The sequence below is a fragment of the Bos grunniens genome, chromosome 18 (assembly GCF_055505025.1).
Source record: "Bos grunniens cultivar Pamir isolate PY7600 chromosome 18, Bosgru_T2T1.0, whole genome shotgun sequence".
NCBI classification, from domain to species: Eukaryota; Metazoa; Chordata; class Mammalia; order Artiodactyla; family Bovidae; genus Bos; species Bos grunniens.
The window spans coordinates 64,626,633-64,647,834 of record NC_141182.1 but is presented as its reverse complement, the minus strand read 5'-3'; the positions used below and the strand labels follow the sequence as shown (position 1 = coordinate 64,647,834).

Sequence of the window (21,202 nt, the reverse complement as noted above, 5' to 3'; positions counted from 1 at the left end):
GACATATTCAGCCACATCCTGCGTTCACCTATTTTTAAGCCAAATGCCACCCCATGGACCTTCCAAAAAGAACCTGGAGTCTCCACTCCATTAAAGCCTTGGTGAGGAGCCGGGGCTTCAGCAAAAAAGCTGTAGGACTCTTTTTGAGGATTTCAGGTAGAGGAAGACAGTCAGATTTTCATTTTAATGGAAAACACAGGCAAAACAGTCATGCACATAAACTGTAGCAGTATTTTCTTAGATCAGTCTCCCGAGGTGAAAGAAATAGAAGCAAAAATAAACAAATAGGCCCTCATCAAACTTCAAAGCTTTTGCACAGCAAAGGAAACCATAAACAGAACAAGAAGACAACTTACAGAATGGAAGAAGATACCTGCAACTGATGCAACTGATATGGGCTTACTTTTCAAAGCATACAAACAGCTTACAACTCAATCATCAGAAAACAACAACAACAAACAAATCAAAAAATGCGCAGAAGACCTAGACATTTCCCCCAAAGGAGATATATATATGGCCAACAGGCACGTGAAGAGACATTCAGTAACACTAATTATTAGAGAAATGCAAGTCAAAAGGACAACGCAGTACCACCTGACACAGGTCAGAATGGCCATAATCAAGAAGTCCACAAACAATAAATGCTGGAGGGGTTGTGGAGAGAAAGGAACCCTCCTAAACTGTTTGTGGGAATGTAATTTGGTGCAGCCATGATTGAGAACAGTATAGCGATCCCTTAAAAAACTAAAAACAGCTACCATTCGATCCAGCAATCCTACCCCTGGGCGTATACCTGGAAAAGACAAAAACCCTAATTTGAAAAGATCCATGCACCCCAACGTTCACAGAGGCGCTACTCTAACAGCCAAGACATGGAGGCCATCTAAGTGCCCACTGACAGACGCATGGGTGAGGGCGTGGTGCATATATACAACGGAATATTACTCTGCCATTAAAAGAAGAAATGGTGCCATTTGTAGCAACATGGATGGACCTAGAGATGATGAGTCATATCAAGCAGAGTAGTCAGAGAGAGACAAGTATTCCATGATAGCACGTATGCATGGAGGGGAAAATGGAAACAGTGGCACATTTTATGTTCTTGGGCTCCAAAATCACTGCTGACAGTGACTACAGCCATGAATTAAGAGACGCTTCCTTCTTGGAAGAAAAGCTATGATAAACCTAGGCAGTGTATTAAAAAGCAGAGACATCACTTTGCCAGCAAAGGTGCACATAGTCAGAGCTATGGTTTTTCCAGCAGTCATATATGAGTGTGAAAATTGGACCATAAAGAAGGCTGAGCACCAAAGAATTCACGCTCTTGAACTGCGGTGCTGGAGAAGACGGTTGAGAGTCCCTTGGACAGCAAGGAGATCAAACCAGTCCATGTTAAAGGAAATCAATCATGAATATTCATTGGCAGGACTGATGCTGAAGCTCCAATACCTTGGCCACCTGATGTGAAGAGCTGACTCACTGGAAAAGACCCTGATGCTGGGAATGACTGAGGGCAGGAAGAGAAGGGGGTGGCAGAGGATGAGATGGTTAAATGGAATCACTGACTCAATGGACATGAGTCTGAGCAAACTCTGGGAGATAGTGAAGGACAGGGAAGTATTGTGTGCTGCAGTCCATGGGGTCGCAGAGTCGGACATGACTTAGAGAATGAACAACAACAGGCACTCCAAGAAACCTGATTTACTTTATTCTGAAGTGGTCTACAAACTCATGAGCTTCCGGTCCCTTCAAAGACTTTCTTCTCACTGTCCCTTTGTAACTCACCCTCAACGCTAGCTGACAGTTGCTGAGAGCCCACTTTGTGCTAAGTCCATTACATACGTTATCCCCTCTACATATTAGAAGAGGCAGTGGGAGGCTCTGACTCTTGCTTTTGTCCCTAACAGGCAGACAGGACCAGTTTAGCATCCTAGCAAAGAGCTATCATTCCAGGAGTATCTCTGAATGCCTCACCTGGAGTCACATGCTCATTCCTGAACCAATCACGGTGGGCACAGCAACAGAACAGAGTGTCTGACAAGGCTTGGGTCAAACCCTCACCAGATCTCCATAGAAAATGAAGGCTTCTGTGGCAAGAAACAGGGGGAGGGAATACTGGGCAGAAAAACCACAGAGATTTGCAAGAATAATAGAAATCATGTTTCTAAATAGAGGAGACCACCTATATCTCTGGCATTTTCAATTAGTTAGGCCAACAAATTCTCCTTTTTATTTAAGTCAATTTGAGTTGAATATTTTGTATGTTGTAACTGTTCTTGTTGTTGCTGCTGTTTAGTCACTAAGTCACATCCAGCTCTTTGCAACTCCATGGACTATAGCCTGTCAGGGTCCTCTGTCCCTGGATTTTCTCCAGGCAAGAATACAGGGGTGGGCTGCCATTTTCCTTCTCTAATGCTGTAAATGAAAGACACTAAATGATTCATTTACATGTATTTCTTCTCTTTGCACCATAATGTAAACTCCATGAGAACAGATACAAAGTCTATTTTGTTCATTGCTACAGTCCCTTTGTCTGAAATAGTGCCTGGCACCACAGTAGGTACTTAGTAAATATGTGCCATCCTTGTGATTATCTGTTTAATACCTGACCTCAAACCTATCAGGCTCATTTCCATGCAGCACAGCATTTTGTTTTACTTTTCAAACTTTCTCCCAGACTCTAATATGTCTCACACATAATGGGCTCTCAGAATATAGTGATGAACAAATAAATAATAACAAAATAGCAAAAGGAACAAATAAATAACAAAACAACACAAACAAATGTTGGTAAGGATATGGGAAAAGGGAACTCTGTACACTGTTGGTGGGAATGTAAACTGGTACAGGTACTACGGAAAATAGTACAGAGGTTTCTCAAAAAAAACTAAAAACAGAACTACCATCTGACTAAGCAAAAAACTCCACTCCTGGGTACATATCTGGAAAAAAAAAATGAAAACACTAATTTGAAAAGGTACATGTACCTCAATGTTCAGAGCAGCACTATTTATAATAGCCAAGATATGGAAACAACCTAAGTGTCCATCAGCAGAGGAATGGATAAAGAAGATGTGCTACATATATACAATGGGACTCTACTGGCCATTAGAAAGAATGAAAGTTTGCCATTTGCAACAACATGGATGGACGTGGAAGGGACTATGCTAAGTGAGATGTCAGACAGAGAAAGACTAATACTCTATAATACTGCTTATATGTGGAATCTAAAAAGTATAACAAACTAGTGAATACAACAAATGACCAGACTTGTAGAGAAAGAACTGGTGTTACCAAAGGACAGAGGGAAGCAGGGAAGGGAAAAACAGGGGTAGGGGATTAAGAGGTACAGACTATTAGGTATAAACTAACCTACAAGGATACACTGTATAACACAGTGAATATAGTCAATATTTTATAATAACTATAAATGGAATATAACTATTAAAAATTCTGAATAACTAGATCATATACTTGTAACATAATATTGTATATCAAAGATGCGTCAATTAAAAAATCTTAAAAAATAAACAAATAAATAAGTATCTCTCCTGCAGGACTCTAAGGAACAGGGCAGTAGAGACTGCTGCTGCTACCGCTGCTAAGTCGCTTCAGTCGTGTCCGACTCTGTGCGACCCCACAGACAGCAGCCCACCAGGCTCCGCCGTCCCTGGGATTCTCCAGGCAAGAACACTGGAGTGGGTTGCCCTTTCCTTCCCCAACGCATGAAGGTGAAAAGTGAAGTCGCTCAGTCATGTCCAACTCTCCGCAACCCCATGGACTGCAGCCCACCAGGCTCCACCGTCCATGGGATTCTCCAGGCAAGAGACTGGAGTGGGGTGCCATTGCGTCTCCAGCAGTAGAGACTGTAAGTGTATTAACAGCAGTAGTACCTTTAGCATTCAGCACACATAGGAAGTCAGCTTTCTTCAGATCATTACTGACTGAGTGATAGACTAAATGAATTAATAAGTATTAAGCATGCAAAATGTTAATATCACTGGTGCTCGCAGCAGCTTATGAACCGACAGTCTGTGACTCCATGGAGTCTACAGAGGTTCACACGGTCAACTTTTTATTCTTTTGCAGACACCCCATCCAAAGACAGATTTTAACACATACAGGCATCTAGCACAAACCACTGAAAGAGGCAGCTTTAGGGCTCCAGGCACTCCTCCCATTCCTTAGGCGGGGTACACTAACGTCACTGGTTCCTCTTGCTCCCCTTCAAGAGCTCTCAGCTCTAGTTAGCAATAGAGGCAGAGTAGGGTTGGTTACCATGGAAACAACAGCTGGCGTGGGTAAGGAGAAGGTGCCTAAGCAGTGAGCAGAGAACTAAAATTTTCAAGTTCAGGAGGCAGCCTGTGTGTGGAATAAAAATACCAGAGCAGCACACTAAAATATTCTCAGTAACTATTTTTGGGGTGACTGAATGAAAATATGGCAACTTGGGCAAGCCACCTCCTATCTCTGAGCCTCTTTCTTCATTTGTAAAATAAAAATAATAATTATCCTACTGCAGAGGACATTTCAATTATGATAATGTAAATACCATCCTTAGCACAGGGCTAGGTGGACTTTAAATCAAAGTTTCTCAAGCACAGTCTTAGGTCTGCTTCATAATTGGAGGCATTTATTTATAAATTTCAGGTGTCTTTTTTTCTTCTCCAGTTTTCTTTCTAGGAGGAATGAAATCATCTTCCCTCTCCACCTTAACATATTGCCTTCTCGCCTTCTCACTAGGGCGCCAGATAAAATATAGAAAATCCAGTATGGGACAATACTAACGCTAAAAAACTGTCATTTAGAACTCAAATTTAACTGGGTTATCCTGTAATTTTACTTGCCATATCATGCAACCCTACTTCGCACACTAGACTACTTTTTAACAAATGATTTTGGTTTTATCAGCCAAGCTAGTGCTTGGTTCACTTACCAAGAACTCTTAACTTTTGGTGCAGCATGCCCTTTTAAGAGCTTCCCAGGTGGCTCAGTTTGCCAATGCAGGAGTCGCGTGTTCAATCCCTGGGGAGGGAAGATGCCCTGGAGAAGGAAAACCCTACTCCAGTATTCTTGCCTGGGAAATCCCATGGACAGAGGAGCCTGGCGGGCTACAGTCCACGGGGTTTCAAGAGTCAGACACGACTTAGTGACTAAAACAACAAAAACGCTCTTTTAGACTTCAGCAATCTGAAAACTATTCATTGAGCATTCATTCTGTGCCAGGTACCCTTTAGGTGCAGTGGGTACTTGGACAGACAAGTGCCTGCCCTCTTAGCGTTTTCATTCTGGTCACGGAATCTCTTCCCCAGAACATAGTGAATATTCAAAATATAACCTCATAGAATTCTAAAATTGAAACTCACTGACAAAAGATGAACTCATTGTCTAGAACATGATATAAAACTACTGTGTCTGAAAACACATTTCCCCAACTCTACAACGGACGGTTTGGGTAGAGCTAACGGATACCTACGTTGGCCTGTCGCTTTCTCTCTGCTCCTGGTTCCTGTGAGAGCTCCTTGAGGGCAAGGCCCTACTCGCTTGCCGGGCGGTTTCCCAGGCGCCCTTGCGCTGAGCCCCGCACGGCGCGCCTGCGCACTAAGTACCGACTCGTTGACCAGGGCAACGCCTGTTCCCGGGCTGCTTGCCGGTTCTCTTCAGGGACACGCGCTAGGCTTAGAGACCTGCGACTCTAAAGCCGCAGTAAATGGAGGGCGTGATTCTTCTGTCCGTTCTTTACCGAGGGATGGGGCGACTAGTCCACACCGGAGGGAGAACAGCGGAAAGTCCGACGCCCCTGCGTGGGCCCAATGGCAAAGACGGTCCAGGGCGCAGGCGCGCGGGCCCTCAGGGTCCGGGCACCATCTTGAGCCGTCGCGGGAGGCGATCCATCCACATCCTGGCCGTTCGGGGCTACGAGGTCGGTGGGCTCGGGTCGTGGAGCCCCTCGGGACGTCGGTTTTCCCTCCCTTGTGGAGACTCTCCGGGCGTCCTCGTCAGGCCTCGCGCTGGACTCAGGCCGTCGGGAATGAGGCGTTCCGCGGTTCCCGCAGAACCTCAGTTCCTTTTGCTTCTCCGCGCTGCGGGGCTGCTTCTTGGCCGGGCCCACCGAAGACCTCCAGCCTCTCCGCCAGGTTTCTTAAAACAGCGAGAAACCTTCCAGGAAGCGCTCCTGAAGTCCGGGGCCCGCTCCCTACCTCTGTTCCACCCCGTGTTTTCTCTGAATTTGGGCTTTCCCGTGACTACCATTGACTTGAATAGAGGAAGCTTTGAGTCTAGGAAACTGCCTTCGGTTAGGAATCGGTTGTCGGAACAGCCAGCCTCTTGTCTTTTAAACAGCTTTTTTGAGACATAAATTTACGTACCTTAAAACTTACCCACTGTAAGTGTTCAACTCAACTTTTTTTTCTTTTATTTTAAAGCACAATTAAGGAGTTGTGCCGGGCTTCCCTGGTGGCTCAGCTGGTAAAGAAGCCGCCTGCAAAGCAGGAGACCTGGTCGATCGCTGTTGGGAAGATTCCCTGGAGAAAGGAACGGCTACCCCCTCCAGTATTCTGGCCTGGAGAATTCCATGGACTGTATAATCCATGGAGTCGCAAAGAGTTGGACACAACTGAGCGACTTTCACCTCTCTAAGGAGTTGTGCAGGCCCCGCTGCAAGCTTTAGAACATTTCCATCATCCCTCAAAATTCGGTCCCGCCCATTTGCAGTCAGTGGTGGCTCCTACCACCGAGGAACCATGAGTTTACTTTGTCTCTTTAGATTTCCCTTTTCTGGAAGTTTCATAAAAATGAAATGGTACAGTATGTGGTATTTTGCGGCTGGCGTCTTAAACTTACCATAAGGCGTTTGAAGTCTCTTTATCCAGAGTTGGGAAGTCAGATGGTTTTGGTTCAGAACTGCTCTGCTGGGAGTTTAGATAATTTGTGAGGACAGCTGACTGGGCACTATAGGAATGCCGTTGCCCCCCCAACCCCTGCCATAAGTTTGGCTCAGTTTTTCCAATTTCTGTTTTCCCTGGGTCGAACATGTTTGATTAGGATTTTGAGATTTATTACCATGGAATGGTAGGGAATCTGTTGAGGATGCTGACTGTTTGCTGCCTGACTTGGCTTTGGGGCCAGCTCTTCTAACTTGTTAGTTGTGAGACTTTGAGTCTCTGTGGTTCTCAGTTTGCAGGAAACAGTCTTTCCTAGGTTAGATGAATTACTGCATAGAAAGTCTTAGAATAGTGAGTGCCCTGACACACAGTCCAGCTGAAAACGTTAACTCTCCTTATCTTACAGGGATTCCTTTCGAGGGGAGAGAGGGTGGTGAGTCAACAGATGGGTGCTATCGCAACCTGCTCGGCTAGGGTATAACATTGGTTGAGAAGCCTTTTCTTTTTTTTAACTTTTTATTTTCTATTGGAGTATAGTTGGTTAACAGTGTTGTGTTAGTTTTAGGTGTACAGCAGAGTGTTCAGTTATACAGACACATGTACCTATTCTTTTTCAAAGTCTTTTCCCATTTAGGTTGTTCCATGATATTAAGCACAGTTCCCTATGCTATGCCGTAGGTCCTTGTTGATTATCCATTTTAGACATAGTAATGTGTAAATGTTAATCCCAAACTCCCTAACTATCCCTGACCCCCCACACTTCCCTGCTGATAATCGTAAGTTCCTTCTCTGTGTCTTGTTTTGTAGATAAGTTTGTTTGTAATTTTATTTTATTTTTTAGATTCCACATACAAGCAATAGATGATATTTCTCCTTCTCTGAGTTACTTTCCTCAGTATGACAATCTCTAGGTCCATCCATTTGTTGCAAATGACATTATTTTATTTTTTTAATGGCTCAGTGATGTTCCATTGTATACATGCACCACATTTTCTTCATCTGTTCATTTCTGGGTGGACATTTAGGTTGCTTCCAGGTCTTGGCTGTTGTAAATAGTGCTGCAATGAAAGTTGTGGGTGCTGGGGCTGCATGTATCCTTTTGGACCATGTGTTTTCTCCAGATATATGCTGAGGAGTATGATTGTAGGATCATATGGTAGCTCTGTGTTTAATTTTTAAAGAAATCTCTATGCTGTTCTCCTTAGTGGCTGCACCAATTTACATTCCTACTAACAGTGTAGGAGGGCTCCCTTCTCTCCACACCCTCAAATCAATTTGTGGCACATAATTATTTGTTCTCTGGGAGTCAGTAGAGGTAGTGAAAGTCGCTCAGTTGTGGCTGACTCTGCAACCCCATAGATTGTAGCCTGCCAGATCTTCTGTCCGTGGAATTCTCCAGGCAAGAATGCTGAAGTGGATTGCCATGCCCTTCTCCAGAGGATCTTCCTGAGCCAGGGATCGAACCCTGGTCTCCTGCATTGCAGGCAGATTCTTTACCGTACAGGTCACCAGGAAGCCCTGGGAGTCGGTAGGAAGCTTCTATATACTCTCCCTCCAACCAAGATTATTTTCGTAGTTTTGGTACTTTTTATTTTCTCAGGAAAGTGTGCATTTCCTCAATATTTGCAGACCAGGTTAAAATTAAATGGTGTCTTGTTAAGAGTGTAGTCTCTGAAGACAGAAGCAAGGGTTAGAGGCCTGAGCTCTTATCAGCTTTAGCACCATGGGCAATGTGCTTAACCTCCTGAGTCTCCAATTCATCCACAGAATTGGAAAACAATGGTACCCTGCTTTCCCTGGTTGAGGATTACATGGAAATCTTGTATTTAGCAAAGCACCTGGAGTCGTAGGGAAAGTTCTGTAAGTGTCAGCTGTTGTTATTTTCATTATGCAGAGTTCTTTCCAATTAAAACAGCTTAGGGATTGTAAACCTTTATGAACCAGTCATTAAAAGGAACTGGGACGTCCTCCACTGTTTTTGAGGCCTTGGAACGCGTTATGGAACATAGAAATTTGTTCCTTGAAAGTTTGGAAGGAAGTTTTCATTCCTACTCCAGTCACCCTTTAAAGGAATGCTTTTTCTTCCTTTGAGGGAGTACTTTTTATATATTCCCCCTCCATTTTTCACTAAGAGTTTTAATACCAAAAAGAATGAGGGTCCATAAATCTTTTCTGTTAAGGGCCAAACAGTAAATATTCCAGGCTTTGTGGGATATGTGGTATCTTTCAGAATTACTTAGCTGAGCCACTGCAGTGTGAGAGCAGCCACGGAGAGTGTGTCAATGTGATGTGTCTGTGTCCAATAAAACTGTTTATGAACACTGAAATTTGGATTGCATACCATTTTCATGTGTCACAAAGTATTATTTTTATTTTTTTCCAATCAATTAACTACTTCATTCAACTAGTTTGTGTCCAAATTTGGCCTGACGTAATGAATAGTGGTACGATACGGAGTAAGAAAGACTTGGTTCTGATTTGTATTAACTGGATATATTTGGGCAAGCTAACCAGCACTCTAAGCCTCGTGTTCCTCATCTTGCAAATAGGTATTCTGCTAACATAGGTGCCTCTTCAAGTTGTTAGGCTGATACAATACATACTGTATTATGCATAATGCTGGGCATCTAACGAATCACATACTAGCTCTATCAGCTAGTGTGAATCCGTCAAATGGAATATGTGCTAGAGGGTGGAGCTAGATGACCTGGGTTTCAATCCTGGCTGTTTATTAGCTGTGTGACTTTGCGCTGGTCACCCAACCTCTGTGCCTCTCTTAACTAATCCCTAAGATAGGGATTATAATAGTACCCACTGCAGACAATTGTCTTGAATATTAAGTAAGCTAACACTTAATGAAACAGAGAAATTTCTGACACATATAAATTCTCAATTAATATTAGCTGTTACTATTTCACAATAAGATGTATTTGGGGTTAAAAACTCCCGTGCTGTGTTGTTAAAATGAAAGACTTTTGCCTCTTTCCCCTGAAATGGTACAATTTATAAAACATAGGATTTGTTCCTTGGAAGTGAGAAGAAAGTTGCTGGAAAATGGCAAGGGCTTAGGGCACTTTGTGAAGAAAGCGCTCCCTTGATATTTGCCAAGTTTTTATTATCTGTCTTCCTCTCAAGAATGATCCATTTCATTATAGCTTTCAAATTTCATAGCACAGAAGTGTATTCGGTGGTGAGAGCTTGGGTGTCTCAAAGATCTGGATTTGATTCCTGACTCCCATCTACTAGCATGTGACCTGGGACAAGCTACCCACCTCCCGTAACTCACTTCTGGTCTATGAAACTTGGATAATAATAGTATCTATTTCACAGAGTTGCTGTAAAGATTAAACATACTAATGCATATAAAGTGCTTGGTGCCAGGCCTTGCCTGTTGTAAAAGTTTAATAAATGACAGCTATTACTTTTGTTGTCCTCCAGGGCACTCATTAATGTCAGACCTATTTGAGATGGAAAACCACTTGCTAGGTTTTTTAATGGGCAGCCTTCTCTCTCACTCTAGGTTTGGAATGTTTAATAGTATTGCAGGAATTTTTTGTTCTTAGAAGATGGCCCTTGTGAACCTGTTAGCCATGAGTTTATGTTTCTCAACAAGGGGGCCGTTTCTTGAAGATTCTCACTTAATTTGCATAGAATTGTGTTGGGAAGTAGAAAGCACTGTAGGCAGAAAGACCTAGGTTTGAGTCTTGACTCTCTCAATCAGATTATGAACTTGAATAAATGTCATCCTCTCTGAGCTGCAGATTTCCCATCTATAAAACAAGTATATTAGTTCTAGTTTCATTAAGATTATTTGGAGCACTCACCCAGATGCATATTTTTAAATAACAGTTTCATCTAGATGTAATTAATTCACTACCATAAAGTTCACCCACTTCACTGGTGTTTAATACATTCAGAATTGTGCAACCATAATCAAAATCAATTTTAAAACATTTTCATTACCCTAAAAAGAAACCCTCACTCTTCATTCCCCTCTGCCCTAGACCTAGACAACTGTTAATCTACTTTCTGTCTGTCTGTGCCTATTCTGGACATTTCATATAAATGGAATCATACGATATTGTGGGCCTTTATGACTGTTTCCTTTCATTTAGCATAATGTTTTCAAAGTTCATCAATGCTGTAGCATGTATCAGTACTTCATTTTTTATTGCCAAATACTCTGTTGTATGGATATACCACCTTTTATTTATCCATTTATCAAACAGTGGGTCCATCAAATGATGGGCAGTTATTTCCACTTTTTGAATTGGAAACTTCAGTATCACTCTTGTGATACTGCTGCTGTGGACATTCATGTACAAGTTTTTATGTGAATATATGTTTTCATTTCACCCAGAAAAGGAATTTCTGGGTCTTATGGTAACTGACCGTTTAAGGAACTGCCAGACTGTTTCCCAAGCAGCACCCAGATCATTTTTAAAGAACTTGACTCCTAAAACTTGACATAGAGCAAATGCCTCATATAAGATAGCCATTTTATTGTAAAAAATTTGTTCTTGGAGGCCACTCTTCTAATTTAGTTGAATAAACTGGCAAGCCTTCTGTCTTTTTAAACGCTCTGGAACAATGTGTACAAACTAAAAATAATTTGCTCCTTGAGCATTTGAAGGACAGGTCCAGTTAAACTGAGATTTCAAATAATTTCTGCTTCCCTAGAAAGTGATGCATTCCTTTAAGGTTTTCCAATTTGTTAGCATAAAATTATATTAGCACAAGTGGTTGAAGTCTGACTCTGCAGTCATTTGCTGGCTTTGGAAGTTGGAGTAAGACTCCATGACCTTCACTTTGCTCACATGTAAAACAGGTCATGAGGTCACCTATATCTCAATAAGGAGGAGCTACAAATACATACAATGTTTTATGCTGTATTCTACATACAGGAAGTGCTAAATAAATATTAGTTTTTAATCTCATAGAGACTGTGAGGTTGCAAATCATTGTGCTAGGCTATTAAAATGTTGTAGAGAGTCTTGTTCAGTCGCTCAGTCATGTCCGACTCTTTCCGACGCCATGGATTATACACCACGCCAGGCTTCCCTGTCCTTCACTATCTCCCAGAGTTTGCTCAGGTTCATGTCCATTGAGTTGGTGATGCCATCTAACTATCTCATCCTCTGCCACCCCTTCTCGTTTTGCCTTTAGTCTTTCCCAGCATCAGGGTCTTTTCCAATGAGTCAGCTCTTTGCATAGAAATTATGAAGTAGAGAGTCTTAGCACATAGGAATTCTTTGTAAGAAGATTTCTCCTAATTTTTTTCCTATTCCTTTGGTAGTCAGTTTTAGTAATTCTTATTTTCCTTGACTGGAGAAGGAAATGGCAAACCACTCCAGTATTCTTGCCTAGAGAATCCCGTGGACAGAGGAGCCTGGTGGGCTGCTGTCCATAGCGTCGCACACTCGGACACTACTGAAGTGACTTAGCATGCATGCATGCATTGGAGAAGGAAAATGGCAACCCACTCCAGTATTCTTGCCTAGAAACTCCCATGGACAGAGGAGCGTGGTGGGCTGCCGTCTATGGGGTCGCACAGAGTTAGACACAACTGGAGCGACTTAGCAGCAGCAGCAGCATTTTCCTTGACAATGTTCATTTTCATTAAAATTTACATATCATTTGTCTAAAACCTTGGTTAATATTAACATGTTTGCTTTAACTTTTAATATGTAATTTATTTGTGTGGCCCAAAATTCAAAAAGGAAAAAGGGTACACAGTGAACATTTCCTTCCCACACCCCTTCTCTCAGCACCAGCTTCCCTCCCTGTAGATAACCATGTCACTACTTCTGTGTATTTTCCTTCCAGAGTTATTTCATGTATATTGAAGCAAATATATATATACACATATATTGTTTGCCTCTTTGTTTAACAAAAGAAGCATACTGTATTCAGTGTTCAGCACCTTGACTTTTACTTAACAGTGTATCTTAGAGATCATTCCATAAGGTATTTCTCATCCTTTTTTTTCATGGCTATGGAAGTTTCTATTATGTGAAATATGTAGAATTTATAAAATGTTTCTCTAATCTCCAGATGTTTTTCTGCTTTCTGATTCATGTTTTACTTTTATGTCAATGATGGTCTTTTTCCTGTTCTCCTCAGATTTATTTTGGTGGGCCTTTGGCAAAATGAACCAGATAAGAGTGTGTGTTCTCTCCTGGCCTGACAGTCTGCATTGTAGAAGCCAGATCACCTCTCCATACCATTCTCATCACATCCTGAGGTGTTGACATGTGAGTATGAGTGGAAATCATGCCACTTTTTGGGAGACTTGAGTGAGATCCGAGTGCTGGCTGGTCACCCTGGGGGGAATTTTTGTGGTAAGCTAGAGATTGTGATCGTCAGGGATCTCCAGTCCTTAAGTGGCCTCCAAGGCCTTGCAGGGTCCGACTGCTCTCCCCCTCCTCTGTCCTAAGCCAGTCTGTATTCTAGCTGCATGGCTCTCCGTACTCCTCTCTGCCTCCTAACCTTCGTACATGCTGTTTGTTAGACATGCGGTGTTCTTCCTCAGCACCTCAGACTCCCTCACACACATGCTTAGGCACAGTGTGTTGCCGTCACATGTACTGCTTCCCGTTCATCTTATTTATGTGGCTGTTTATAATTGTTTGGTGTCATCTGTGAACCATACACCCCTGTGAAAGCAGAAACTGCATCTCCTTTATCATTTTATCCCTAGTGTCTGGATGTCTTTGATAATACCTGTTTATCGAATGGTTGAATAAATGAGTGTCTGCCATTTTGCAGTTCAGGATTAGAGCTTTCTTCCTGGCAAACCAGTATGAGAAAAAAGTATGTGAATAACCTTGTATTTTTTAAATAAGTATTTTGTTTGGCATGTGATAACTTGACTCTGAGTGCTTCTGCTTCCTGTGAGAGAAGGCTCCTGGTGCCCTCTTGGACAGGGGTGTGTGAGCAGAACTGTGGGTAGGCGATCCTTCCTGGCCTACAGAAACTCTTATAGTTCTGAATCTTAATACCATCAGCCAGATTTGACACTGAATTTTTCTCTGTTAACATCAGATTTGTGACAGCGTTCTCCTTTGCCTGTCTTTAATCTTATGTGTAATTAACTGTTTAATATTTGAATTTAGAAGCAGTTTTTGTGATAGAGTTGGTTGCCTGTATGTGAACATTTGGTTTTCTGTTGTCTTGAAATTCCTAGAGGGGGTTAAACAATTAAGTTCACTCTCAAAGAAAATTGGTTAGATTTGCATTACTGAGGAACTGTATACAAATTTGTATACTAAGATAATTACCTATCCAGCTCTGAATATGCAAGAGTACTAAATACTGAAGAACACATTTTTGAATTTATTTTTGTAGAGTACAGTGTTCACTTCACAGCTCTGTGTGGAAAACTTCCAGAGTCAGAGCTCTAGCAGACCTCTCCAGAGTACCTAACTCAACATCTCCACTTGCTTGAGGGTAAGCATTTCAAATGTAACACATCAAAAAGAGAGCTCTGGATTTTCTGTTCTTCCCCTCCCCAAACCTGTGACTCAAGGACTCACTAAATAACACTTCCATCTACCCAGCCGCTCAAACCAAAAATACAGGAATCATTTGTGATGCCTTTTTCCTTTGCCACAAATACACAGATTATCAGCAGGTTTGTCTATTTTGTCTCCAAAACACCTGTTGAATTTGTCCACTTCTCCTTATCGCCACTGCCATCCTGCCGGTTCAGAGCACTCTCATCCTGCCTAGACAGCTGCCTCCTAACCGGTCTACGGGCCTCCTCTGTTTTCAACCTCTAGTCCCCTAGTTCTCCACACAGCAACATGAATCGTCTTTCAGTGGATTATGTCAGACCTTATTTAAACATCTTTAATGACTCCATATCACCTTTGAATCAAATTCAAGATCTTTATCTTGGCCTCCAGCTCCTAAAGAACTGGCTTTTGCACACCTGTAAAACCTCATTTTACTCCCCTCTACTCCATTCTTGCTATCCTCCAGGCATTCTGATGTCTGTTCTATTTTTTTTTTTTTTCCTTTTTAGTCTTTGTATATTGCTATTTTATCTGTCTAGAATATTCTCCCCTTGCTCTTCCCAGGGCTAGCTCTTTCTCACAGTTTAGTTTTAGCTTCTCTTCCATACAGAAGCCTTCCCTGACTGCTCTATTTAACCGCCATACAAACACCTATCCCCCTCTCCACCTCATTGCAGCTGCCTGTTTTTTTCTTCAGACTCCTCACTGCAATTTTTAAAGGTTTATTTTTTCAACTTTATGTATCTTGCCAGCTAGACTGAAGCTTAAAGACATACTTATCAAATAAATGACTTAGGGCAGGGGCTATTTTGAATTTAATTGCAGTGAGCCAGAACCTGGCCTACCACTGGTCCTTATGTGTATATATATATAGAGAGAGAGAGAGAGAGAGAAAGCACTCAAATATCTGTTAACGAATGGATGAGTAAGCATTCATTGAGAGACTTAACCATGTACTAAACTGTATGCAAATTCATGGGATCATAATACCCAGATCGCCCAATCTGTTAAAGATTTATTGTAGACCAGGGGTTGTCAAACTTTTTTTTTCTCAAGACCCATTTACACTCTTGAAAATGATTAAGGACTCTAAAGAATTTTTGTTTATGTGGATTATACCTATCAATATATATAGTTGTAGAAATTAAAATTTTAAATGTATATTAATTAATTTAAAATAGGTAGTAAGTTTATTACATGTTAATATACGCAACCTTGTTTTAAATTTCATGTGAATAATTCCCAAAGCAAAAGACTACTGAGAAGACTGGCACTGTTTTACATCTTTACAAATCTCTTTAACAACTGGCTTGAATGAAAACAGCTAGATTCTCAACTGCTTCAGCATTCACTCGGTCGAGATACCACATGTCATACAGCCTCAGGAAAACCCCATTGTACACTTGGGAAAGAAGTGAGAACTGCTGTAGATAATTTAGAAAATAGTATTTTGGAGATTTCCCTGGCAGTTCAGTGGTTAAGACTTTGCATTTCCAATGCAAAGGGTGTGGGTTCAATCTCTGGTTGGGGAACTAAGATCCCACCTGCCAGGCAGTGTGCCTGCCCCCACCTAAAAAAAGGATAATATTTTTGATTGAGATGGTGCTGTGAGTGCTGCATTCACATTTCAACCTGTTTTTAATATAACTTTCAGTGATCTAGAAATGTATGGATAAAAAACTGAACAGAAAAACTAGGATCTGTGGGGTTGAAGAGCTGAACCTGTTGGACTTCTGATCTTTAAATACAGGTGGTTAACAATTTGACTGCTGGGGAGTAACAAGGTCCAGAAGCACTCCATGCATATTGAGGTCCCAGGCTCATTGTGTCAAACAGGGGCTGGGGTGAGATTCTCCTGACATGAAATGAGACTGAAAAAAAGCCAGTAATAGTTACTCAGGGCTTCAACTTACATTAAGAGCAGTGGCAGGAGTGAAAACATCACCATGTAGAGCACACCCAGCCTGAGCTTAAATTTTGCTCAGTGACTAACATACCCCTTTATCTCATGGCACAGAGCCCCCATTTAACTTGTCTCAAGACTAACTTTCTACAGCAAAGAAGACACAACCAAAAAAAGGAAAAAAGCTAGATATGGAGGGAAGGGATAGGTGGGGTCAGGGGTGATAGCCAAGTGTTCTAAGAAACACTTAGAAATTAAAATTACAAAGCACTGAGTTAAACATAGGAAAACTTAACAATAAGCAAGACAACAAAATGAGCTGTCAGGATAAATTCATTCCTGATAAAAATGCAATTCTAATAATTTCAGTGTAACTTTAAGATTCTTGAAAGATAAAGAATAGTATTCAAACAATGTTCATCCATTTGAGAAAGGTAGATATAAAAAAGCACTGATTAAAAATCTTACACATGAAAAAAAAAAAGGCCACTGTAAAACACGTCAAGGTAAACATTATATTGGATGCAGTTCAAAAAAGGAGTTACTCAGAAAGCAACTCAGAAAAGTACATGAAAAACAGAGAATGTAAACAAAGGACAGACTAAGAAGGCCAAATATACTCTAGGAGGTTGAGAAGAGAATAAAGTTGAAATGGCAGAAAAGCTATATTGGCCAAGGTAGACTGGCCAAGAATTCTGCAGAATGGCAGAAAGACCTTCATTGGTCACACAGTCCTGAGCAGGAGAAACAAAAATAAATCCATATATAACACCTTTTGAAAAGCCACAGAGGAAAAAACCAATGCTATTAGGAACATTTATATCATAGCAAACCTCATCAGCAATGTTAGATGTTGAAGACAATAGAATAATATCTTCAAAATAAGAGAAGAGAAGGGTCACTTTACAATTCCATACCCAAGTAAACTGTCATTCAAAAAATATCTTAAAGCCATTTTTAGAAACACAAATACAGAGACTGCCCCCTACACTAAAAGGCTTATTTAAGGATTTATTATAATGAGGGGGGAAAAAAGAACCTAAAGAGGAGTAAAATTCAAGAAACGAGAATAAATTATCAGTAAACGTAATTAATCATTGACTGCAAAAATTGTGCTTTGGGTTTGTTTTAAAAATATGTAGCTAAAATTCTAGACAATAACCAGGAAAGTGGGAATAAGAAATTCAATGAATTGCTAAGGTATGGCAGGTTCCTTTATTATTTTACACTCTGTTTAAAAAAATAAGTACTTGTATATAATTAAGAATTTAAAGACAGACAATAAAATAACATTTAATTGAAAGCTTTCAAATTAGCAAAGAGAAAAAAAAGTAAACTTGATCAAGTCAGTAGAAGGCAGGAAAGGAAAAAATAAGGAGCAAAGGAAAAGGCACATTTAACAAGCAAGTATATCAGAAACATAAAATGTGAACAGATTAACTCCCCTATTGAAGGCAGACTTCAAGATTAATTTCTTTGATATCTGATTTACAGGAAATCATGAGCTTGTTCCTACCTAAAACCATGGCCTTGAAATACATAAAGCAAAAACTAAAAAGAATTACCAGGAGCAGTGAATGAAGCCATAGGCTAATGGGAGATTTTTTTTAAAAATAATTATTTAGAATTGATATATCAAGCAGACAGAAAACTAATAAGAATACTGAAAATGTAAACACAGAACTTGATCCTATGGACATAAATAGAAATTGGTACCTGATAATTACAGAATGCTTATTCTTTTCTAATACACTGAACAATTAAAGATTGATTACATCCTAAGATCACAAAAGAAATTTTAACAAATATCAAATAATAACATATAGACCATATCATTTGGCTATAATATAGTTAAATTGGAAATCTATAATCAAAAGACTTTTAAAGAACTTGAAAACCTAAATACATTCCTTAGTGTGACTAAGAGGAAATCTATTTGCAGCAATGGAATATAGTACCAAACAACAGTGAAATGTATGGAATGCGGTTCAAGTGATACTTGAAAGGAATGTAATAGCCTTAAATGTACCTGTTAAAAATTAAGAAAGATTAAAGGTAAATGAGTTAAATGTGCAACTCAAGATGCTAGGAAAAGAAACTCAAATAAAGAGAAAAAAGGAAATAATAAAATAGAGAACAGACATTAAATGTAAAAGAAGAATAAGTAAAGAGGACAATTTTGTTAGAAAATATAAATGACCTAAATTGACTCAAGATAAAGCAGAAATATAGTACAAAACTAAGGAAACCAAGTAAAAAATATTTCATGCAAAAAGACCTCAGATTTAATTTTATAGTGAGTTATGTTAAACTTTCAAAAATGAGAAACTCTACTTTTTATGATCTGTTGTAGAGAATATAAGCAGGAAGAAAATCTAAATAATTTTATAAGTCTAGTATAGCCATGATACCAAAATGAAACTAGTAGAATAAGAACTTAGGTGCAAAAACCAAAAGTAAAATATAACTCAGTAGTATCCTGCTGCATGTGTATATAAATCAGACCCTCATTATCATGATCAAGTAGGGGTTACAAATGCCACATTTCAACATCAGAAAATTTGCCTTAATTCTCCACATTAACAGATTATATAACATAAGCTTCCAAAAAGATAACAGAAAAGTCATTACATAAAAATTAAATGTATTCATGAAAAAATTTTTAGAAAACTAGAACTAAAGGGAATTTCCTTAATCCCCAACAAAGAGGCTTTGCAAACAAACTTACTGTGGACATTTTTACTTGATAATAAAAGATACATATCTCCTTTCAAGTCTAGAACAAGATTTATTCCATATTTCCCCAGAGGTCCTCGAGGATGCATTATGATAGAAATGAGATATAATTGTCAATAAAAATCTAAAAATTGTCATAAACCAGTTAACATTTTCAAAGCCTCCAGGAAAATCTGAGAGAAACTATTAGAACTAACAAGGACAGGTCAGCAAATTCACTGGATTAAAAAAAAAAATCAACATATAAAAAGCAATAGCAGATAATTCTCAAAAACCATAATCCAAGACAAATCATGAGAAACTGTTAGACAAACTCAAATTGAGACTTTCTAGAAAATACTTGACCACTATTCCTCAAAACTGCTAAAGTCATTAAAAACAAGGAGATATGGAGGATCTGTCACAGCCTAGAGTTGTCTGTTGCTGCTGCTGCTGCTAAGTTGCTTCACTCGTGTCCGACTCTGTGCGACCCCAGAGACAGCAGCCCACCAGGCTCCCCCGTCCCTGGGATTCTCTAGGCAAGAACACTGAAGTGTGTTGCCATTTCCTTCTCCAATGCATGAAAGTGAAAAAATAAAGTGAAGTCGCTCAGTCGTGTCCGACCCCTAGCGACCCCATGAACTGCAGCCCACCAGGCCCCTCCGTCCATGGGATTTTCCAGGCAACAGTACTAGAGTTGGGTGCCATTGCCTTCTCCGAGAGTTGTCTAAGGACACATAACTAAATGTAATGTGGTGTTCTGGATGGGATCCTGGGACAGAAGGAAAACATTTATGGCAAATCTGTAGTATAATTACTAGCTTTGTACTAGTGGTAATTTCTTCATTTGACCACGTACCAAAGTTAGGTAAGATGTTAACATCAGGGGAGACTGAGTAAGGAATGTTTACATTATCTTTGCAACTTTTCTGTAAGTATGAAATAATTTTTTAAAAGCTTTATCACTGTTTTAACTCAAAAATAACCTGTTAGGTAAGTAATGGGAAAAAAGACCTCCGAAAGTCAACCAAGATCTTTATGGGAAAAAATTACAATGTACTGTTGTTGGCTGTAGAAGACATGAATAAACAGGTAGCACAGATCATAGGCAAAGATGAGATGTCATGATAAAATGTTTTGGGTTCTCTTTAAATTTTTTTGTGGTTTCAGTAAATTGTTGAGGGCTAAGAATAGCCAAAGACACTTTTGAAAAACAAGGTAGGGCAATTGTCCTTTAAGATATCAAGATATTGTAAAGCTCCAATAATTAATGCACGCAAGTAAACAGATGGACCTGTGGGACAGACTAAAGTTTAGGAATGGGTCCACTCATACAGAAACATATATGTCAGGATAAAAAAATAGATCCATACCACAGAACATATATAAAACTAAACCTGAAAAAACTAAAACTTAAGGGTATTGTATCTTTATGATTTCAGCGTGGAGAGGGATTTCTTAAGGTATAAAAAAGCAGAAATCTGAAGGAAAAGATTATTAAATTTTACAGCACAAATATTTAACATTCTTCCGTGACAAAAGATATTGATGCCTTTTCTTTTAACTTTGTTCATGGTGTGGATTTTAGACATATTGAAGTGTGATTGGGGTCAAGAATAGGAGGTAATTCAAGCTGCAACATGATGTCTTATTTACAGCTAAAGAAGATGCTGTCTAGAAAATACTAGAGGGAAGGGTTTGAAGTCAAAGCAGGTAGTCAAGTGAGTAGGCTAATACCTAGGGGGTAATGATTAGTACTATCATGCAGAGCAAAAAGGGGACAAATTTGGAGTGTATCTTGGATGTAGAGCCAGCAGGACCTGCTGATGAATTGAATGTTGTTGGTAAAGGAACCAGGAATCCAGAACAATTGCAAGATTTTTGGCTACTGCAACTGGTGCTGTTTATAGAAATAGGGAAAAGGGAAATTACTGTTTGTTTTCAGTGTTTTGAGTTGCCCATTAGACATCCTGGTAGAGCACTCAGCTGTTAAGCAGCTAGTTGGGTATATGAGACTGGGCTTCTGTAGAGACTTCTGTGCCAGAGGGAGCTGTTGGCATGCAGGTGGCATTTAAACCATCCGGCTAGGTTAGACTGCTGCCTAGGGAGTAGATGTTGAGGGAGAAGGCTAGTGACTTGAGTTCTGAGCATTGGGAGCTTGAAGGGAACAGAAGCCAACTAAG

The 21,202-nt window shown here is 40.1% G+C and overlaps 2 protein-coding genes across 20 annotated transcripts in view; one reads left to right on the top strand and one right to left on the bottom strand.

The window, feature by feature from the left end:
* Positions 1-21,202, bottom strand: part of LOC147354792 (uncharacterized) — a 197,226-nt gene that overhangs the window by 174,089 nt on the left and 1,935 nt on the right. For 6 of the 18 annotated variants that reach the window (XR_015146593.1, XR_015146596.1, XM_086354935.1 and 3 more), the window contains exon 1: positions 5,477-5,893. The exons of 2 other annotated variants lie outside the window; for them this stretch is intronic. The gene's annotated coding sequence lies outside the window, so the exon portion shown is untranslated. Of the gene's footprint in view, positions 1-4,936; positions 5,044-5,476; positions 5,894-21,202 lie in introns of those variants that run through there. 10 more of the 18 variants (XR_015146594.1, XM_086354930.1, XM_086354943.1 and 7 more) reach the window with 4 other exon arrangements.
* Positions 5,821-21,202, top strand: part of PEG3 (paternally expressed 3) — a 41,538-nt gene continuing 26,156 nt past the window's right edge. Inside the window, exons 1-2 of one of the 2 annotated variants that reach the window (XM_086354751.1) lie at positions 5,821-5,923; positions 13,008-13,138. The gene's annotated coding sequence lies outside the window, so the exon portion shown is untranslated. Of the gene's footprint in view, positions 5,924-13,007; positions 13,139-21,202 lie in introns of those variants that run through there. The other variant, XM_086354745.1, reaches the window with a different exon arrangement.